We start from the raw sequence: 22,374 nt of genomic DNA, 5'->3' as shown, positions 1-22,374 counted from the left end.
TGTATTTATCGTTTTACTCATACTGTACATATCGTTTTATTCATACTGTATATATCGTTTTATTCATACTGTATATATCGTTTTACTCATACTGTATATATCGTTGTAATCATACTGTATATAGCGTTTTACTCATACTGTATATATCGGTTTACTCATACTGTACATATCGGTTTACTCATACTGTATATATCGTTTTATTCATACTGTACATATCGTTTTATTCATACTGTATATATCGTTTTATTCATACTGTATATAGCGTTTTACTCATACTGTATATATCGTTTTATTCATACTGTATATATCGTTTTATTCATACTGTATATATCGTTTTACTCATACTTTGTATATCGTTTTATTCATACTGTATATATCGTTTTATTCATCCTGTATATATCGTTTTACTCATACTGTATATATCGTTTTATTCATACTGTATATATCGTTTTATTCATACTGTACGTATCGTTTTATTCAGACTGTACGTATCGTTTTATTCATACTGTATATATCGTTTTATTCATACTGTATATATCGTTTTATTCATACTGTATGTATCGTTTTATTCATACTGTATACATCGGTATACGCATACTGTATGTATCGTTTTACTCATACTGTATATATCGTTTTATTCATACTGTATATATCATTTTATTCATACTGTATATATCGTTTGACTCATACTGCATACATCGTTTTATTCATACTGTATATATCGTTTTATTCATACTGTATATATCATTTTATTCATACTGTATATATCGGTTACTCATACTGTATATATCGTTTTACTCATACTGTATATATCGTTTTATTCAGACTGTATATATCGTTTTACTCATACTGTATATATCGTTTTACTCATACTGAAAATATCGTTTTACTCATACTGTATACATCGTTTTATTCAGACTGTATATATCGTTTTATTCAGACTGTATATATCGTTTTACTCATACTGTATATATCGTTTTACTCATACTGAAAATATCGTTTTACTCATACTGTATACATCGTTTTATTCAGACTGTATATATCGTTTTATTCAGACTGTATATATCGTTTTATTCATACTGTATATATCGTTTTATTCAGACTGTATATATCGTTTTACTCATACTGTATATATCGTTTTATTCATACTGTATATATCGTTTTATTCATACTGTATATAACGTTTTATTCATACTGTATATATCGTTTTATTCAGACTGTATATATCGTTTTATTCATACTGTATATATCGTTTTATTCATACTGTATATATCGTTTTATTCATACTGTATATATCGTTTTATTCATACTGTATATATAGTTTTATTCATACTGTATATATCGTTTTATTCATACTGTATATATCGTTTTATTCAAACTGTATATATCGTTTTATTCATACTGTATATATCGTTTTACTCATACTGTATATATCGTTTTATTCATACTGTATATATCGTTTTATTCATACTGTATATATCGCTTTATTCATACTGTATATATCGTTTTATTCATACTGTATATATCGTTTTACTCATACTGTATATATCGTTTTACTCATACTGTATATATCGTTTTATTCATACTGTATATATCGTTTTATTCAGACTGTATATATCGTTTTACTCATACTGTATATATCGTTTTATTCAGACTGTATATATCGTTTTATTCAGACTGTATATATCGTTTTACTCATACTGTATATATCGTTTTATTCAGACTGTACATATCGTATTATTCATACTGCATATATCGTTTTCCTCATACTGTATATATCGTTTTTCTCATACTGTATATATCGTTTTACTCATACTGTATATATCGTTTTACTCATACTGTATATATCGTTTTACTCATACTGTATATATCGTTTTATTCATACTGTATATACCGTTGTAGGCATACTGTATATATCGTTTTATTCATACTGTATATATCGTTTTATTCAGACTGTATATATCGTTTTATTCATACTGTATATATCGTTTTACTCATACTGTATATATCGTTTTACTCATACTGTATATATCGTTTTACTCATACTGTATATATCGTTTTACTCAAACTGTATATATCGTTTTACTCATACTGTATATATCGTTTTACTCATACTGTATATACCGTTTTATTCATACTGTATATATCATTTTATTCATACTGTATATATCGTTTGACTCATACTGCATACATCGTTTTATTCATACTGTATATATCGTTTTATTCATACTGTATATATCATTTTATTCATACTGTATATATCGTTGTACTCATACTGTATATATCGTTTTACTCATACTGTATATATCGTTTTACTCATACTGTATATACCGTTTTACTCATACTGTATATATCGTTTTACGCATACTGTATATAGCGTTTTATTCATACTGTATATATCGTTTTACGCATACTGTATATATCGTTTTACTCATACTGTATATATCGTTTTACTCATACTGTATATATCGTTTTACGCATACTGTATATATCGTTTTATTCATGCTGTTTATATCGTTTTATTCATACTGTATATATCATTTTATTCATACTGTATATATCGTTTTGCTCATACTGTATATATCGTTTTATTCATACAGTATATATCGTTTTATTCATACTGTATATATCGTTTTACTCATACTGTAAAAATCGTTTTACTCATACTATATATATCGTTTTATTCATACTGTATATATCGTTTTATTCATACTGTATATATCGTTTTATTCATACTGTATATATCGTTTTATTCATACTGTATATATCGTTTTACTCATACTGTATATATCGTTTTATTCATACTGTATATATCGTTTTATTCATACTGTATATATCGTTTTACTCATACTGTATATATCGTTTTACTCATACTGTATATATCGTTTTATTCATACTGCATATATCGTTGTATTCATACTGTATACATAGTTTTACTCATACTGTATATATCGTTGTATTCATACTGTATATACCGTTTTATTCATACTGTATATATCGTTTTATTCAAACTGTATATATCGTTTTATTCATACTGTATATATCATTTTATTCATACTGTATATATCGTTCTACTCATACTGTATATATCGTTTTATTCATACTGTATATATCGTTTTACTCATACTGTATAAACCGTTTTACTCACACTGTATATACCGTTTTACTCATACTGTATATATCGTTTTACTCATACTGTATATATCGTTTTACTCATACTGTATATATCGTTTTATTCATACTGTATATATCGTTTTATTCATACTGTATATATCATTTTACTCATACTGTAAATATCGTTTTACTCATACTGTATATATCGTTTTATTCATACTGTATATATCGTTTTACTCATACTGTATATATCGTTTTACTCATACTGTATATATCGTTTTATTCATACTGTATATATCATTGTATTCATACTGTATATATCGTTTTACTCATACTGTATATATCGTTTTACTCATACTGTATATATCGTTTTATTCATACTGTATATATCGTTTTATTCATACTGTATATATCGTTTTACTCATACTGTATATATCCTTTTTGCTCAAACTGTATATATCGTTTTATTCATACTGTATATATCATTTTATTCATACTGTATATATCGTTTTATTCATACTGTATATATCCTTTTACTCATACTGTATATATCCTTTTTGCTCAAACTGTATATATCGTTTTATTCATACTGTATATATCGTTTTACTCATACTGTATATATCGTTTTACTCATACTGTATATATCGTTTTACTCATACTGTATATATCGTTTTATTCATACTGTATATACCGTTTTACTCATACTGTATATATCATTTTATTCATACTGTATATATCGTTTTATTCATACTGTATATATCGTTTTACTCATACTGTATATATCGTTTTACTCATCCTGTATATATCGTTTTACTCATACTGTATATATCGTTTTACTCATACTGTATATATCGTTTTATTCATACTGTATATATCGTTTTATTCATACTGTATATATCGTTTTACTCATACTGCATACATCGTTTTACTCATACTGTATATATCGGTTTATTCATACTGTATATATCATTTTATTCATACTGTATATAGCGTTTTACTCAGACTGTATATATCGTTTTATTCATACTGTATATATCGTTTTGTTCATACTGTATATATCGTTTTACTCATACTGTATATATCGTTTTACTCATACTGTATATATCGTTTTATTCATACTGAATATATCATTTTATTCATACTGTATATATCGTTTTATTCATACTGTATATATCGTTTTACTCATACTGTATATATCGTTTTATTCATACTGTATATATCGTTTTACTCATACTGTATATATCGTTTTATTCAAACTGTATATAGCGTTTTATTCATACTGTATGTATCGTTTTATTCATACTGTAGATATCGTTTTATTCATACTGTATATATCGTTTTATTCATACTGTATATATCATTTTATTCATACTGTATATATCGTTTTACTCATACTGTATATATCGTTTTACTCATACTGTATATATCGTTTTATTCATACTGGATATATCGTTTTACTCATACTGTATATATCATTTTATTCATACTGTATATATCATTTTATTCATACTGTATATATCGTTGTACTCATACTGCATACATCGTTTTATTCATACTGTATATATCGTTTTACTCATACTGTATATATCGTTTTATTCATACTGTATATATCGTTGTACTCATACTGTATATATCGTTTTATTCATACTGTATATATCATTTTATTCATACTGTATATAGCGTTTTACTCATACTGTATATATCGTTTTATTCATACTGTATATATCGTTTTACTCATACTGTATATATCGTTTTATTCAAACTGTATATATCGTTTTATTCATACTGTATGTATCGTTTTATTCATACTGTAGATATCTTTATTCATACTGTACATATCGTTTTATTCATACTGTATATATCATTTTATTCATACTGTATATATCGTTTTACTCATACTGTATATATCGTTTTACTCATACTGTATATATCGTTTTATTCATACTGTATATATCGTTTTACTCATACTGTATATATCGTTTTATTCATACTGTATATATCATTTTATTCATACTGTATATATCGTTGTACTCATACTGCATACATCGTTTTATTCATACTGTAGATATCGTTTTACTCATACTGTATATATCGTTGTATTCATACTGTATATATCGTTGTACTCATACTGTATATATCGTTTTATTCATACTGTATATATCATTTTCTTCATACTGTATATAGCGTTTTACTCATACTGTATATATCGTTTTACTCATACTGTATATATCGTTTTATTCATACTGTATATATCGTTTTACTCATACTGTATATATCGTTTTATTCATACTGTACATATCGTTTTGCTCATACTGTATATATCGTTTTATTCGTACTGTATATATCGTTTTATTCATACTGTATATATCGTTTTTCTCATACTGTATATATCGTTTTATTCATACTGTATATATCGTTTTACTCATACTGTATATATTGTTGTACGCATACTGTATATATCGTTTTATTCATACTGTATATATCGTTTTATTACCTTCGCAAAAGCGGAAGGTTATGTTTTGATCGCTGTGTAATTATTTGTATGTCTGTGTGTGTGTATGTTAATCGCATAACTCAAAAAGTATTCAACCGAATTGCATGAAATTTGGTGGGATGATTGGTTATTATACGGGACACATTTGATTAGATTTTGGGAAACAGATTTGCTCAAATTCTGACTATTTTTAACTCGATCGTATTTCACTCAAAGTTATGAGCGACTGAAGAAGAAGATGTCCATCCAGGACGTCATCACTATAACGCGATCTCCCGCGATCATTTCAACCTCAAAAAAAATTATAATTGCAGATTTGTCAAGAGATGAGGCATATTAACAAACGAATGAAACAGATTTGCTCAAATTCTGACTATTTTTAACTCGATCGTATTTCACTCAAAGTTATGAGCGACTGAAGAAGAGGATGTCCATCCAAGACGTCATCACTATAACGCGATCTCCCGCAATCATTTCAACCTCAAATGAAATTCAAATTGCAGATTTGTCAATCGGGGAGGCATATTAACAGACGAATGAAACAGATTTGCTCAAATTCTGATTTTTAAAAATCGATCGCATTTCACATAAAGTTTCACATCGCATACACTCCCATGCCAAGTACAGAACAGTAGCTGCGGCGAAGGTATGCGCTCTACCGAGTGCCCGGATTCTAGTTCATACTGTATATATCGTTGTACTCATACTGTATATATCGTTTTATTCATACTGTATATATCATTTTATTCATACTGTATATAGCGTTTTACTCGTACTGTATATATCGTTTTATTCATACTGTATATATCGTTTTACTCATACTGTATATATCGTTTTATTCAAACTGTATATATCGTTTTATTCATACTGTATGTATCGTTTTATTCATACTGTAGATATCGTTTTATTCATACTGTATATATCGTTTTATTACCTTCGCAAAAGCGGAAGGTTATGTTTTGATCGCTGTGTATTTATTTGTATGTCTGTGTGTGTGTGTGTATGTTATTCGCATAACTCAAAAAGTATTCAACCGAATTGCATGAAATTTGGTGGGATGATTGGTTATTATACGGGACACATTTGATTAGATTTTGGGAGCAATCGGGTCAAAGGTCAAGGTCAAGGTCACGAAAAGGTCAAAATCGTATTTTTGTTCTGTTCCCTACACTCCCATGCCAAGTACAGAACAGTAGCTGCGGCGAAGGTATGCGCTCTACCGAGTGCCCGTTCTAGTTGATTACCTTCGCAAAAGCGGAAGGTTATGTTTTGATCGCTGTGTATTTATTTGTATGTCTGTGTGTGTGTGTGTGTGTGTATGTTATTCGCATAACTCAAAAAGTATTCAACCGAATTGCATGAAATTTGGTGGGATGATTGGTTATTATACGGGACACATTTGATTAGATTTTGGGAGCAATCGGGTCAAAGGTCAAGGTCAAGGTCACGAAAAGGTCAAAATCGTATTTTTGTTGTTCTGTTCCCTACACTCCCATGCCAAGTACAGAACAGTAGCTGCGGCGAAGGTATGCGCTCTACCGAGTGCCCGTTCTAGTTCATACTGTATATATCGTTTTACTCATACTGTATATATCGTTTTATTCATACTGTATATATCATTTTATTCATACTGTATATATCGTTGTACTCATACTGCATACATCGTTTTATTCATACTGTATATATCGTTTTACTCATACTGTATAGATCGTTGTATTCATACTGTATATATCGTTGTACTCATACTGTATATATCGTTTTATTCATACTGTAGATATCATTTTATTCATACTGTATATAGCGTTTTACTCATACTGTATATATCGTTTTACTCATACTGTATATATCGTTTTACTCATACTGTATATATCGTTGTATTCATACTGTATATATCGTTTTATTCATACTGTATATATAATTTTATTCATACTGTATATATCGTTTTATTCATACTGTACATATCGTTTTACTCATACTGTATATATCGTTTTATGCATACTGTATATATCATTTTATTCATACTGTATATATCGTTTTACTCATACTGTATATATCGTTTTACTCATACTGTATATATCGTTTTACTCAAACTGTATATATCGTTGTATTCACACTGTATATATCATTTTATTCATACTGTATATATCGTTTTACTCATACTGTATATATCGTTTTACTCATACTGTACAAATCGTTTTATTCATACTGTATATATCATTTTATTCATACTGTATATATCGTTTTACTCATACTGTATATATCGTTTTACTCATACTGTATATATCGTTTTACTCATACTGTATATATCGTTTTATTCATACTGTATATATCGTTTTACTCATACTGGAAATATCGTTTTATTCAGACTGTATATATCGTTTTACGCATACTGTATATATCGTTTTACTCATACTGTATATATCGTTTTATTCAGACTGTATATATCGTTTTATTCAGACTGTATATATCGTTTTACGCATACTGTATATATCGTTTTATTCAGACTGTATAATATCGTTTTACGCATACTGTATATATCGTTTTACTCATACTGTATATATCGTTTTATTCAGACTGTATATATCGTTTTACGCATACTGTATATATCGTTTTATTCAGACTGTATATATCGTTTTACGCATACTGTATATATCGTTTTACTCATACTGTATATATCGTTTTATTCAGACTGTATATATCGTTTTACTCATACTGGAAATATCGTTTTATTCAGACTGTATATATCGTTTTACGCATACTGTATATATCGTTTTACTCATACTGTATATATCGTTTTACTCATACTGTATATATCGTTTTATTCATACTGTATATATCGCTTTATTCATAATGGAAAAATCGTTTTATTCATACTGTATATATCATTTTATTCATACTGTATATATCGTTTTACTCATACTGTATATATCGTTTTATTCATGCTGTATATGTCGTTTTACTCATACTGTATATATCGTTTTATTCATACTGTATATATCATTTTATTCATACTGTATATACCGTTTTATTCATACTGTATATATCATTTTACTCATACTGTATATATCGTTTTACTCATACTGTAGATATCATTTTATTCATACTGTATATATCGTTTTATTCATACTGTGTTTATCGTTTTACTCATACTGTATATATCGTTTTACTCATACTGTATATATCGTTTTATTCATACTGTATATATCGTTTTATTCATACTGTATATATCGTTTTATTCATACTGTATATATCGTTTTACTCATACTGTATATACCGTTTTATTCATACTGTATATATCATTTTATTCATACTGTATATAGCGTTTTACCCATACTGTATATATCGTTTTATTCATACTGTATATATCGTTTTACTCATACTGTATATATCGTTTTATTCATACTGTATATATCGTTTTACTCATACTGTATATATCGTTTTACTCATACTGTATATATCGTTTTATTCATACAGTATATATCGTTTTATTCATACTGTATATATCGTTTTATTCATACAGTATATATCGTTTTATTCATACTGTATATATCGTTTTACTCATACTGTATATATCGTTTTACTCATACTGTATATATCGTTTTATTCATACTGTATATATCGTTTTATTCATACTGTATATATCGTTTTACTCATACTGTATATATCGTTTTATTCATACTGTATATATCGTTTACCTCATACTGTATATATCGTTTTACTCATACTGTATATATCGTTTTACTCATACTGTATATATCGTTTTATTCATACTGCATATATCGTTGTATTCATACTGTATACATAGTTTTACTCAGACTGTATATATCGTTGTATTCATACTGTATATATCGTTTTATTCATACTGTATATATCGTTTTATTCAAACTGTATATATCGTTTTATTCATACTGTATATATCATTTTATTCATACTGTATATATCGTTCTACTCATACTGTATATATCGTTTTATTCATACTGTATATATCGTTTTACTCATACTGTATATACCGTTTTACTCATACTGTATATACCGTTTTACTCATACTGTATATATCGGTTTACTCATACTGTATATATCGTTTTACTCATACTGTATATATCGTTTTATTCATACTGTATATATCATTTTACTCATACTGTAAATATCGTTTTACTCATACTGTATATATCGTTTTATTCATACTGTATATATCGTTTTACTCATACTGTATATATCGTTTTACTCATACTGTATATATCGTTTTATTCATACTGTCTATATCATTGTATTCATACTGTATATATCGTTTTACTCATACTGTATATATCGTTTTACTCATACTGTATATATCGTTTTATTCATACTGTATATATCGTTTTATTCATACTGTATATATCGTTTTACTCATACTGTATATATCCTTTTTGCTCAAACTGTATATATCGTTTTATTCATACTGTATATATCATTTTATTCATACTGTATATATCGTTTTATTCATACTGTATATATCGTTTTACTCATACTGTATATATCCTTTTTGCTCAAACTGTATATATCGTTTTATTCATACTGTATATATCGTTTTACTCATACTGTATATATCGTTTTACTCATACTGTATATATCGTTTTACTCATACTGTATATATCGTTTTATTCATACTGTATATACCGTTTTACTCATACTGTATATATCATTTTATTCATACTGTATATATCGTTTTATTCATACTGTATATATCGTTTTACTCATACTGTATATATCGTTTTACTCATCCTGTATATATCGTTTTACTCATACTGTATATATCGTTTTACTCATACTGTATATATCGTTTTATTCATACTGTATATATCGTTTTATTCATACTGTATATATCGTTTTACTCATACTGCATACATCGTTTTATTCATACTGTATATATCGTTTTACTCATACTGCATACATCATTTTACTCATACTGTATATAGCGTTTTACTCAGACTGTATATATCGTTTTATTCATACTGTATATATCGTTTTGTTCATACTGTATATATCGTTTTACTCATACTGTATATATCGTTTTACTCATACTGTATATATCGTTTTATTCATACTGAATATATCATTTTATTCATACTGTATATATCGTTTTATTCATACTGAATATATCATTTTATTCATACTGTATATATCGTTTTATTCATACTGTATATATCGTTTTACTCATACTGTATATATCGTTTTATTCATACTGTATATATCGTTTTACTCATACTGTATATATCGTTTTATTCAAACTGTATATAGCGTTTTATTCATACTGTATGTATCGTTTTATTCATACTGTAGATATCGTTTTATTCATACTGTATATATCGTTTTATTCATACTGTATATATCGTTTTATTCATACTGTATATATCGTTTTACTCATACTGTATATATCGTTTTACTCATACTGTATATATCATTTTATTCATACTGGATATATCGTTTTACTCATACTGTATATATCATTTTATTCATACTGTATATATCATTTTATTCATACTGTATATATCGTTGTACTCATACTGCATACATCGTTTTATTCATACTGTATATATCGTTTTACTCATACTGTATATATCGTTTTATTCATACTGTATATATCGTTGTACTCATACTGTATATATCGTTTTATTCATACTGTATATATCGTTTTATTCATACTGTATATAGCGTTTTACTCATACTGTATATATCGTTTTATTCATACTGTATATATCGTTTTACTCATACTGTATGTATCGTTTTATTCAAACTGTAGATATCTTTATTCATACTGTATATATCGTTTTATTCATACTGTATATATCATTTTATTCATACTGTATATATCGTTTTACTCATACTGTATATATCGTTTTATTCATACTGTATATATCGTTTTATTCATACTGTATATATCGTTTTACTCATACTGTATATATCGTTTTATTCATACTGTATACATCATTTTATTCATACTGTATATATCGTTGTACTCATACTGCATACATCGTTTTATTCATACTGTAGATATCGTTTTACTCATACTGCATACATCGTTTTATTCATACTGTAGATATCGTTTTACTCATACTGTATATATCGTTTTATTCATACTGTATATATTGTTGCGAATATGGAATTTGACCTCCATATCCGCTTGTAAATATTCCCCTATCTTCTCCGATACTCCCCAACTCTCCCCTTACCCCATTCCCTAGTCCCATTGTCTGTAAACAACACCCATTAGAGCCGATCTTCCCCTTCATTCCCCCATTAAATGTCGTGCCCAGGTCCCCCGCACCACACGTAGATAATTATAGGACATCTTGCTAGTTATTCTTAATCTATGTCAGTTAAGGACTTGTTTCCATTAATTATGACTCTTCGTTGCACCAGAATGTGATGATATGGCACCAGTAGGAGTTTAGGACCTTCCCATACCTCCCCGCATCTCTTCCCATCATCTCAAGCTCCAACAACAACCACAACAACAGCGGCTTTGCGTCCTCACTCCGGCTCGGTTGGCCGCCATTGAACATGTGCTCGACGGGGTTACCCAGAAGGGGGCTCCCTGTCGGCCCCTCGTCAAGGGCGGAGCCGGTAACCCCCGCACCCAATGAGAAGCCATGGGCCGATGCCATATGGGGCGGAGCTAACGAGCGAGGGCGTGACTCCCCGCCGGATATACGCGGCCCCGCGCCGGACGTGACGTCAGATGCGCCCCGAGCTTGGAAGGACAAGACGCCACCCTCCCGAGCGCTGAGCGACCTCCCCGGCATCTCCACCAAAGTCGCGACCCACGAGCGCTGAGCGACCTCCCCGCATCTGCTGGACACCAACGTACGCGATTCTGTCCCTGAGCCAGGTGCACCTGAGCCATCGACTGCCGCTTTCCTGGCCATCAAACCCCGTGTGAGTGAGCCTTGTCCCGTTTATCTGTGGTCTGTCTAGGGTTAATATAAGAGTGTGTTTAAGTGCCCACCTTCCTATGTTTCCCTCTTGTCCTTGTAATCTAACCTTTTTCCGTACGAATATACTTGAGAACTGAACCCCTGGTGTCGTATTGTGTCATTATAACCCAGCCGGGTGTCTTCTCTTTCCTATTGAGCCAGCGTAGCGCGATTAGTCAACATTCGGGCACAATCGGGTAACTTGTACGGATACGGCGGCCATCCCGCTCGGCCCACCATACCATCAAAGTCGTATCTGTAACAATTGGTGTCGAGGAGTGGAATTCGAACCCGGGACTAAATTAGTTAGGCCCAAATTTTGGGAGGGAAAATCGATTCGGAGCGCGTTTCCCGCGCGAAATTATAACGGCGAAATTTCAATTTGTTTTACGAAAATAAAAAAAATAAAAACCGAGTTTTGAAAGTCGCGCTATGGCGGATCAAGACGGCTGGGGTCCGGTAAAGGAGAGTGAGGTAGGGTCGATCCAGGACCAAAATGAGGGACAGGAGGAGAGCGAAGCAGTGAGGGCGGCAGGTTCGCAAAATAGCGCCGTCACGCACGAAGAAGCGGGCGCGCAAAATGGCGCCTCGCTGATCACCGCGCCAGCGACCGTGGCAGCGCCCCCGATGGATTGGAACTCGTTTTGTATACAAATGACGGCCCTTATGGCCCAGAATAGTGAGCGATTGGAGAACCGGATGGATGCTCAGGGTGAGCGATTGGGAAACCAAATTGAAGAAATAACGAACCGAATGAGGGCTCGGAGTGAGCGATTGGAGGGCCAACTGGGGGTAATGAGGGACGAAGCGAGGGGTACCGGAGAGGGGTTAGACAACGGGATAAAGGAGGTGAAAAATGGGTTAATGGGGGTAGAAAATAGAATGGCTGCCCAGGAGAATCAGATAGAGGGAGTGAAAAATGGGGTAGAGGGAGAGGAGATTAGAAGAGGTGTGAGTGAGGAGGTCGGAGGAGTGCGCGAGGAGGTGAGGCACTGTAAGGAGCACATGGAGAAGGAGGTGAGAAAGGGGACTGTAAAGTTACAAGGGGGCATAGAGGACATGACGCAGGAGGTGGAGCAGCTGACGGTGGGACAGACGGAGTTAGTGGAGCAGGTTCAAAGGAACACTGCGGTATTAGGAGGGTTGAAAGCGACACGGAAAGAAGTGGAAGAGGGGGTGAGCGAAATTAAGAAGCGACGGAGAGGGGATAACAAAGAGATAAAAGAGGAGATAAAAGAATTGGTCCAAAGTCTGTGTTTGGATCGTGATGTGCTCATTAACCGGATGAGGGATTCGCAGGTGATGGAGGAGAAGCGAAGAGGAAGAGGACCCGGTGTAAGTGGTGACCAATATGGTCGTGCGTATGATGCGCCAGGGGATTTAAGAAGCTTGGGGGTCGAGATAGACCCGGGTGTTCGTGAAAGGCCGTTGGTGAGGTGTGTGACAGGTCTGGTGTGCGAAAGAGGAGGTGTGCGAGAAAGTCCGACTCTGGGGTGTGTGAGGAAAAAGTGTGTGCCCAGGAGTGAGGGTGTTGGCGAGAATGAGTCGGTCGTAGCGCGTGTGCGAGGGAGCACATGGAAGCGTGGTGTGGTGAGTGTTACAGAGGGTGTGACGGGAGAGTGTGCGCAGGAGTGTGCGCGAGAAAGGTGTGTGACGGACAGGTGCATGAGGAAAGAGTGCGCTGTCGGAAGTAAGGAAGAGTGTCCACCTGTGGTGAGTGTTACAGAGGGTGTGACGGGAGAGTGTGCGCAGGAGTGTGCGCGAGAAAGGTGTGTGACGGACAGGTGCATGAGGAAAGAGTGCGCTGTCAGAAGTAAGGAAGAGTGTCCACCTGTGGTGAGTGTTACAGAGGGTGTAACGGGAGAGTGTGCGCGAGAAAGGTGTGTGACGGACAGGTGCATGGGGAAAGACTGCGCTGTCAAGAGTAAGGGTGAGTGCGCTGTCAAGAATGGAGGTGAAAGTAGTGAGAGTGACAAGGAGCGTGAGTTAGTTGTGACAGGTGAGCGAGGATGTACACCTGGGATGGAAGGATGCACACCTGGAATGGTAGAGCGTGAGTGGGAATGCACGCTGGAGTTGGTGGTGAGGCACGTGGTTGGGTGTGCGAATGAGGGCACACCTGTGATTGTCACAGAGGAGGTGACCGAGGAGGGGGTGCGAAGCGGTGTATTGGTGAGGTGTGCGACCAACGAATGTGTGCCAAAGTGTTCGGTGGTCAGGTGTGTGACCAAGGCTGTGAGTGGAATGAGGGTACCTGGGTGTGTAAGGAAGGGTACGAGGAGCATGGGCACAGCTGGATGTGTGAGCAAGGAACGGGCTGCGGGGTGTAAGCATGCAGGTGAAGCATCGACATTAAACGGGTTAGAGGTTAGGTCGACTTTTAGCCGAATCGGGCCCTCGGTGCGTGCTGGGCCTCGCTTTGAACGGCCGCGTCCTTGCTCCACTAGGCGGAGCGGGCGGCCCGATAGAAAGAGTCGTCATGGCGACCACTTTTTGTTGAGGAATTCCGGCAGGTCGAGATCGGGACATTGGATGGCTCCACGCCGAGGTGATGCGTGGGATCTCGGCCCGGGTACGCCCCCGTCCCTGCCCCGAATGCCGGACGCATCCAGCCGCAGGCACAAAACAACCAGCATCCATTGCTTGGCTTTACGAAGCCGGGCTTTGGACAGGGATTGGCGCACCGAGAGGTATTAGTGAGTAGACTGGGTGATGAGGTTAGTGTTTTGGCCCCGAAATTAGAAAAAAACAAAATTTGATGATTGGCAAAGGATTGGCAGTAGTGATTGGCAGATGATGGGCAGTGATTGGCCAAATTTTTGATTTGTTGAAATTTGACGTGCAAAATTGATAGTGAGAGACCCCCGATGTGGTGGGATGGCAAATCCACCATCCTTCCCATGTGGGGGGCAAAGGAGCACTAGATTATGGGGTGTATGGCAGTGAAAACTAGCCCGGGTGGGTTAGGATATGGTGTGTAGGGATCTAGCGAAGATTGACATTAGGTGACGTTAAGTTTAGTTAGTGACTGATACCTGTAGTGGGGACGCAGGTAGATTAGTGTGGATTATAATGACGAGGGAGCGCAATAGTTTAAAGGGACGACTGGGAAGCGCAAGTTTCAGAAGGGAGTAGTTAGCTGAGATGATGCCGTGTTTGTGAGAATTGAACAGGTGTGATTGCACAGGTGTGCAACTGGACAGGTGTGTGGAGCAGTGTATGAGTAGTGAGTGTGTGGATCAGCGCGAATGCGCTTGGGGAGAGAAGGGTGCAGGTGGCACCAGGTGTGAGAGCACAGGTGTGCAAATACAGGTGTGTGGAGAGAGTTGGAGTAAGTGGTACGGAGTGGTGTGCATGGTGTGAAGGTGTGAATGGGGGAAGAGTGGACCCCCATCACGGATACCCGGGGCGGGTAGTGTAAGTGTTAGGTAGAGGGTGCAGGTAAATTGTGGTTGGATATTGGCATTTGTGGTGCGGTTGCAGAATGGTGTTGTGAATGGGTGCATTAGTGTTGTGGAAATGGCTGGGCGTGTAGCCTGTTAGTGTGTGTAGTTGGTTGGGCACTCCACCACTGTGAGGATGTCGGCCAGGTGAGGCCGCAGGTGGGCTCTGGGAGCCGGTAGTTGTGAGCGGGTGCCTGAGGATCCCGGGTGTGGATCGGGCAGCCCAGTGCCAGAGAGGGCACGGAGTGGGGAGAGAGCCAGAGGGCCTTCCCCAGGTAGTTAGGTTAGGGTGAGGAGCAGGTAAGCTCGGAGGCAACTGCAGTGGTGGAGGTGTGCAGGTGGGTAGACCCACTGGGAGAGGTACACGCCGCAGCCCAGAAATTGTGCGAGGGCACCGGGAGATGAATCGGGGGAGTGAGACCCCAAATTGAAGAGCACCACAGTTTGGCCAATGGGAATTGGTTTTTAGAACCCATAGTGTAAGAGGGCCAATGGTTTGGCCGGAGAAAGACCCCGGGTAGTGTAAAGTTGTTAAAGTCATTTAGGAGATAGTTAGGATTGATGAACCTGTCGCACCATACGCAGCCACTTACCTGTGGTGATGATGATGACTCCACACCTGTGTTTTCTTTGTTCTGTTGCAGGAAGTAAGGATTGCTGTGAGGATTTGTGAGACGCATCACGACGTGGATGAGACATTGGGGTGATTCCATCTCTCCCTCCCTAGGAGGGACTGATGATGAATTGGTAATGGCAAATTTTGATGTTGAGTTGAAAATGGCAAATTTTGATGAGAGTTGAAAATGGCAAATTTGATTGGTTAGGAGGGAGAGAAGACGAATTTGGTTTATGGGAGGAACGGGGAAGACAGTAGGGATGTTTGTTGATTTGTAAAGTAGATGTTTATGAGTAGTGTTGTGTTGTGTGGATGCAGTAAGGGGTAAGGGAGGGGCCATGTAGGTTACCTGGTGGGGGGGGGCGTACGATAGGAACGTACCTGTCTCACCTGGTTCCCATGTGCCCCCAGTGTGCATTACCTTACATTGCGTGCACTTTTGCGCCCTTACCACCTTACTCACTTGTTTGCTTCTTTTGTCTCCCACCTCCGAGGATCTGGCTTTGGGGTAGAGAGAGAGGAGAGAGAGGTGCTGGCGACGCAGTTGTGGGCCTGCACTTTCGCTGTTCGCTGCCTGGATCGGTACACCATATGGACCGCAATGTTTGTGGCCACCCACAATGGACCGCAGTTCGTTTGCGGCCAAGCACCACCCGGGGATGGACCTATGGGTCAACGTGGCACCTATGCCATACAGGTGAACCACTTTTAGTTAAACACCAAGTGCACCACAAGAAGAGCAAGAGACACCTGCAGGGTTAGGGGTTGTTGAAGTTATTTTTATTCCAATGAACAATGGTGACTGCACCGATTGGTGGTGGGGTGGTGCTGTTGATGCTCGGGAAAGGGTGCTCTGCACGTTATTAAAGGCCGTCGGCCACAGAGCACTCGTGGGTTGGTGTATCGATGTTGGCAAGCGCGCTCTCTCTATGCATAACATCTGCATGTGTTCCTCCAAAGACAGGTCCTGGATCGTAGTGTAAATATCAGCGTAGTCTTGTAAATAATGCTCCCTACCGGCTGTATGTTTAGTTTGAGGATTCTTTCCGGATTCGGTTATCCTGTGGGTGTGTTTCTGAGAGGAGAAGGGTGCAACGTCGCAGGGGGACATATTTACTCATTTGTGAATATCTATAAAACTGTCGCACTCAGGGTAGAGTTAATAGTAGAGGGAACTACATTGCGTGCCACACTAAAGTAGGTAAAAATTTATCGGGTCGGGACGCCCCGAGGGTAGAGAAGGGTGCAATGTTGCGAATATGGAATTTGACCTCCATATCCGCTTGTAAATATTCCCCTATCTTCTCCGATACTCCCCAACTCTCCCCTTACCCCATTCCCTAGTCCCATTGTCTGTAAACAACACCCATTAGAGCCGATCTTCCCCTTCATTCCCCCATTAAATGTCGTGCCCAGGTCCCCCGCACCACACGTAGATAATTATAGGACATCTTGCTAGTTATTCTTAATCTATGTCAGTTAAGGACTTGTTTCCATTAATTATGACTCTTCGTTGCACCAGAATGTGATGATATGGCACCAGTAGGAGTTTAGGACCTTCCCATACCTCCCCGCATCTCTTCCCATCATCTCAAGCTCCAACAACAACCACAACAACAGCGGCTTTGCGTCCTCACTCCGGCTCGGTTGGCCGCCATTGAACATGTGCTCGACGGGGTTACCCAGAAGGGGGCTCCCTGTCGGCCCCTCGTCAAGGGCGGAGCCGGTAACCCCCGCACCCAATGAGAAGCCATGGGCCGATGCCATATGGGGCGGAGCTAACGAGCGAGGGCGTGACTCCCCGCCGGATATACGCGGCCCCGCGCCGGACGTGACGTCAGATGCGCCCCGAGCTTGGAAGGACAAGACGCCACCCTCCCGAGCGCTGAGCGACCTCCCCGGCATCTCCACCAAAGTCGCGACCCACGAGCGCTGAGCGACCTCCCCGCATCTGCTGGACACCAACGTACGCGATTCTGTCCCTGAGCCAGGTGCACCTGAGCCATCGACTGCCGCTTTCCTGGCCATCAAACCCCGTGTGAGTGAGCCTTGTCCCGTTTATCTGTGGTCTGTCTAGGGTTAATATAAGAGTGTGTTTAAGTGCCCACCTTCCTATGTTTCCCTCTTGTCCTTGTAATCTAACCTTTTTCCGTACGAATATACTTGAGAACTGAACCCCTGGTGTCGTATTGTGTCATTATAACCCAGCCGGGTGTCTTCTCTTTCCTATTGAGCCAGCGTAGCGCGATTAGTCAACATTCGGGCACAATCGGGTAACTTGTACGGATACGGCGGCCATCCCGCTCGGCCCACCATACCATCAAAGTCGTATCTGTAACAATATCGTTGTACTCATACTGTATATATCGTTTTATTCATACTGTATATATCATTTTATTCATACTGTATATAGCGTTTTACTCATACTGTATATATCGTTTTACTCATACTGTATATATCGTTTTATTCATACTGTATATATCGTTTTACTCATACTGTATATATCGTTTTATTCATACTGTATATATCGTTTTGCTCATACTGTATATATCGTTTTATTCATACTGTATATATCGTTTTTCTCATACTGTATATATCGTTTTATTCATACTGTATATATCGTTTTACTCATACTGTATATATCGTTGTACTCATACTGTATATATCGTTTTATTCATACTGTATATATCGTTGTACTCATACTGTATATATCGTTTTATTCATACTGTATATATCATTTTATTCATACTGTATATAGCGTTTTACTCATACTGTATATATCGTTTTATTCATACTGTATATATCGTTTTACTCATACTGTATATATCGTTTTATTCAAACTGTATATATCGTTTTATTCATACTGTATGTATCGTTTTATTCATACTGTAGATATCGTTTTATTACCTTCGCAAAAGCGGAAGGTTATGTTTTGATCGCTGTGTATTTATTTGTATGTCTGTGTGTGTGTGTGTATGTTATTCGCATAACTCAAAAAGTATTCAACCGAATTGCATGAAATTTGGTGGGATGATTGGTTATTATACGGGACACATTTGATTAGATTTTGGGAGCAATCGGGTCAAAGGTCAAGGTCAAGGTCACGAAAAGGTCAAAATCGTATTTTGTTGTTCTGTTCCCTACACTCCCATGCCAAGTACAGAACAGTAGCTGCGGCGAAGGTATGCGCTCTACCGAGTGCCCGTTCTAGTTCATACTGTATATATCATTTTATTCATACTGTATATATCGTTTTACTCATACTGTATATATCGTTTTACTCATACTGTATATATCGTTTTACTCATACTGTATATATCGTTTTATTACCTTCGCAAAAGCGGAAGGTTATGTTTTGATCGCTGTGTATTTATTTGTATGTCTGTGTGTGTGTGTGTGTGTATGTTATTCGCATAACTCAAAAAGTATTCAACCGAATTGCATGAAATTTGGTGGGATGATTGGTTATTATACGGGACACATTTGATTAGATTTTGGGAGCAATCGGGTCAAAGGTCAAGGTCAAGGTCACGAAAAGGTCAAAATCGTATTTTTGTTGTTCTGTTCCCTACACTCCCATGCCAAGTACAGAACAGTAGCTGCGGCGAAGGTATGCGCTCTACCGAGTGCCCGTTCTAGTTGATTACCTTCGCAAAAGCGGAAGGTTATGTTTTGATCGCTGTGTATTTATTTGTATGTCTGTGTGTGTGTGTGTGTGTGTATGTTATTCGCATAACTCAAAAAGTATTCAACCGAATTGCATGAAATTTGGTGGGATGATTGGTTATTATACGGGACACATTTGATTAGATTTTGGGAGCAATCGGGTCAAAGGTCAAGGTCAAGGTCACGAAAAGGTCAAAATCGTATTTTTGTTGTTCTGTTCCCTACACTCCCATGCCAAGTACAGAACAGTAGCTGCGGCGAAGGTATGCGCTCTACCGAGTGCCCGTTCTAGTTCATACTGTATATATCGTTTTACTCATACTGTATATATCGTTTTATTCATACTGTATATATCATTTTATTCATACTGTATATATCGTTGTACTCATACTGCATACATCGTTTTATTCATACTGTATATATCGTTTTACTCATACTGTATATATCGTTGTATTCATACTGTATATATCGTTGTACTCATACTGTATATATCGTTTTATTCATACTGTATATATCATTTTATTCATACTGTATATAGCGTTTTACTCATACTGTATATATCGTTTTATTCATACTGTATATATCGTTTTACTCATACTGTATATATCGTTTTATTCATACTGTATGTTGTGGAAAACCAATCAGGTCCACACAACTTTAGTCCAACGGGTGGTTTAATTCCATTTAGATCATAACATCATCCTGTAAAGCAGGAAATACAATAAGTATACGATGTGACATCACATGGGACCATTCATAACATTCAATGCAAGCAAGCTGGATATTCTATGCTGGCGTACCGTTAGCGAGTCTACCAGATGTAACGTGTCACAGGAGAAATCTCGGAGCACCGTCCGCATCAGCGGGTCTTATAGTCACGCCCCTAGCGGTGTCAACGAGCAGCGAGCATCACCCCGGGTTCAGTACGAATACGATTTCACTACATTCTCCCCCCCCCCCCCCATCAGAATTATACGGCAGTGCGGCTAAAAGCGAGTGAGCGTCAGCACGAACAGGGTGCGGAACATCAGTCGACCCAACCGTATCGGGCCGGGCAGTGAATTTCTCTGCCAGCACGCGTCCGAAATTCCCCGGGTACGGCATTACGTATCCCTGTGTCCCCGGCGTCGGAGGCGCCATCAGGGTCGGGTGACGAAGGGGGTAACTCCAAGTTGTCGGGCCCAGGTAGACTCGGCGAGGGGAGGGTCGGTAGACTTTCGGCGATGGGAGCGTCGGGAGAGGCCATAGTCTCATAGATGGGTTCGATCGGTTCGTCCGATTCCCTACTCAGGTCAGCGACCCCGCAAGGGGCAAGGTGACGGACGGAGACAGTAGTCTCACGGCCATCAGTCGTCATCACACGAGCATGCTCAGGATTAGCCTGGAGAATCTGCACTTTGTCCACTAGGGGGTCGTACTTGCTCGCGCGAACCGCCCGTTTAAGGTAGGCCGGCCCGGGCCCAGCGAGCCAACTGGGCAAAGACCGTAAACACCCCGAGCTCCTGGGGTGGTGGAAAAGTCGCTCGTGGGGAGTTTGGTTGGTTGCCGTACTCAGGAGAGCCCTGATCGAGTTCAACGCCGCAGGTAGCGACCAAGCCCATTTATCGAGGCCCCGGCCGAGGGTCCGGAGGTTGAGCATGACGGCCCTCCAGATAATCCCGTTGAAGCGTTCGATCTGCCCATTAGCCTGGGGTCTGTACGGCGTGGTGTAACTAGAAGCAATGTTATTTTGGAGCAGATAGCCGCGCACCTCCTGAGACAAGAAGACCGCACCCCGGTCGGTATGGACATAGGCCGGGTAACCGAACATTGAGAACAAGTTCTGTAAGCATCGCATCACCGTGGCAGCAGTCATGTCCGCGCACGTATAAGCAAAGGGGAATCGCGAGTACTCATCGACGATAGTGAGCAGATAGCGAGAGCCGCTCGACACCGGCAATGGGCCCTTGAAATCCATCGCCAAGCGTTCCCACGGTCACGTAGCCTTAACCAGAGTCCCCATGGGAGGGTTATAGAAACGCGGTTTGATTTCCGCGCAGATAGCGCAGTCGCGACAGATACGGCGGATATTGTCAATCGAGTATGGGA

The sequence above is a fragment of the Myxine glutinosa genome, chromosome 5 (assembly GCF_964187855.1).
Source record: "Myxine glutinosa chromosome 5, kmMyxGlut1.1, whole genome shotgun sequence".
NCBI classification, from domain to species: domain Eukaryota; kingdom Metazoa; phylum Chordata; class Myxini; order Myxiniformes; family Myxinidae; genus Myxine; species Myxine glutinosa.
This window is presented reverse-complemented; position numbering follows the sequence as displayed.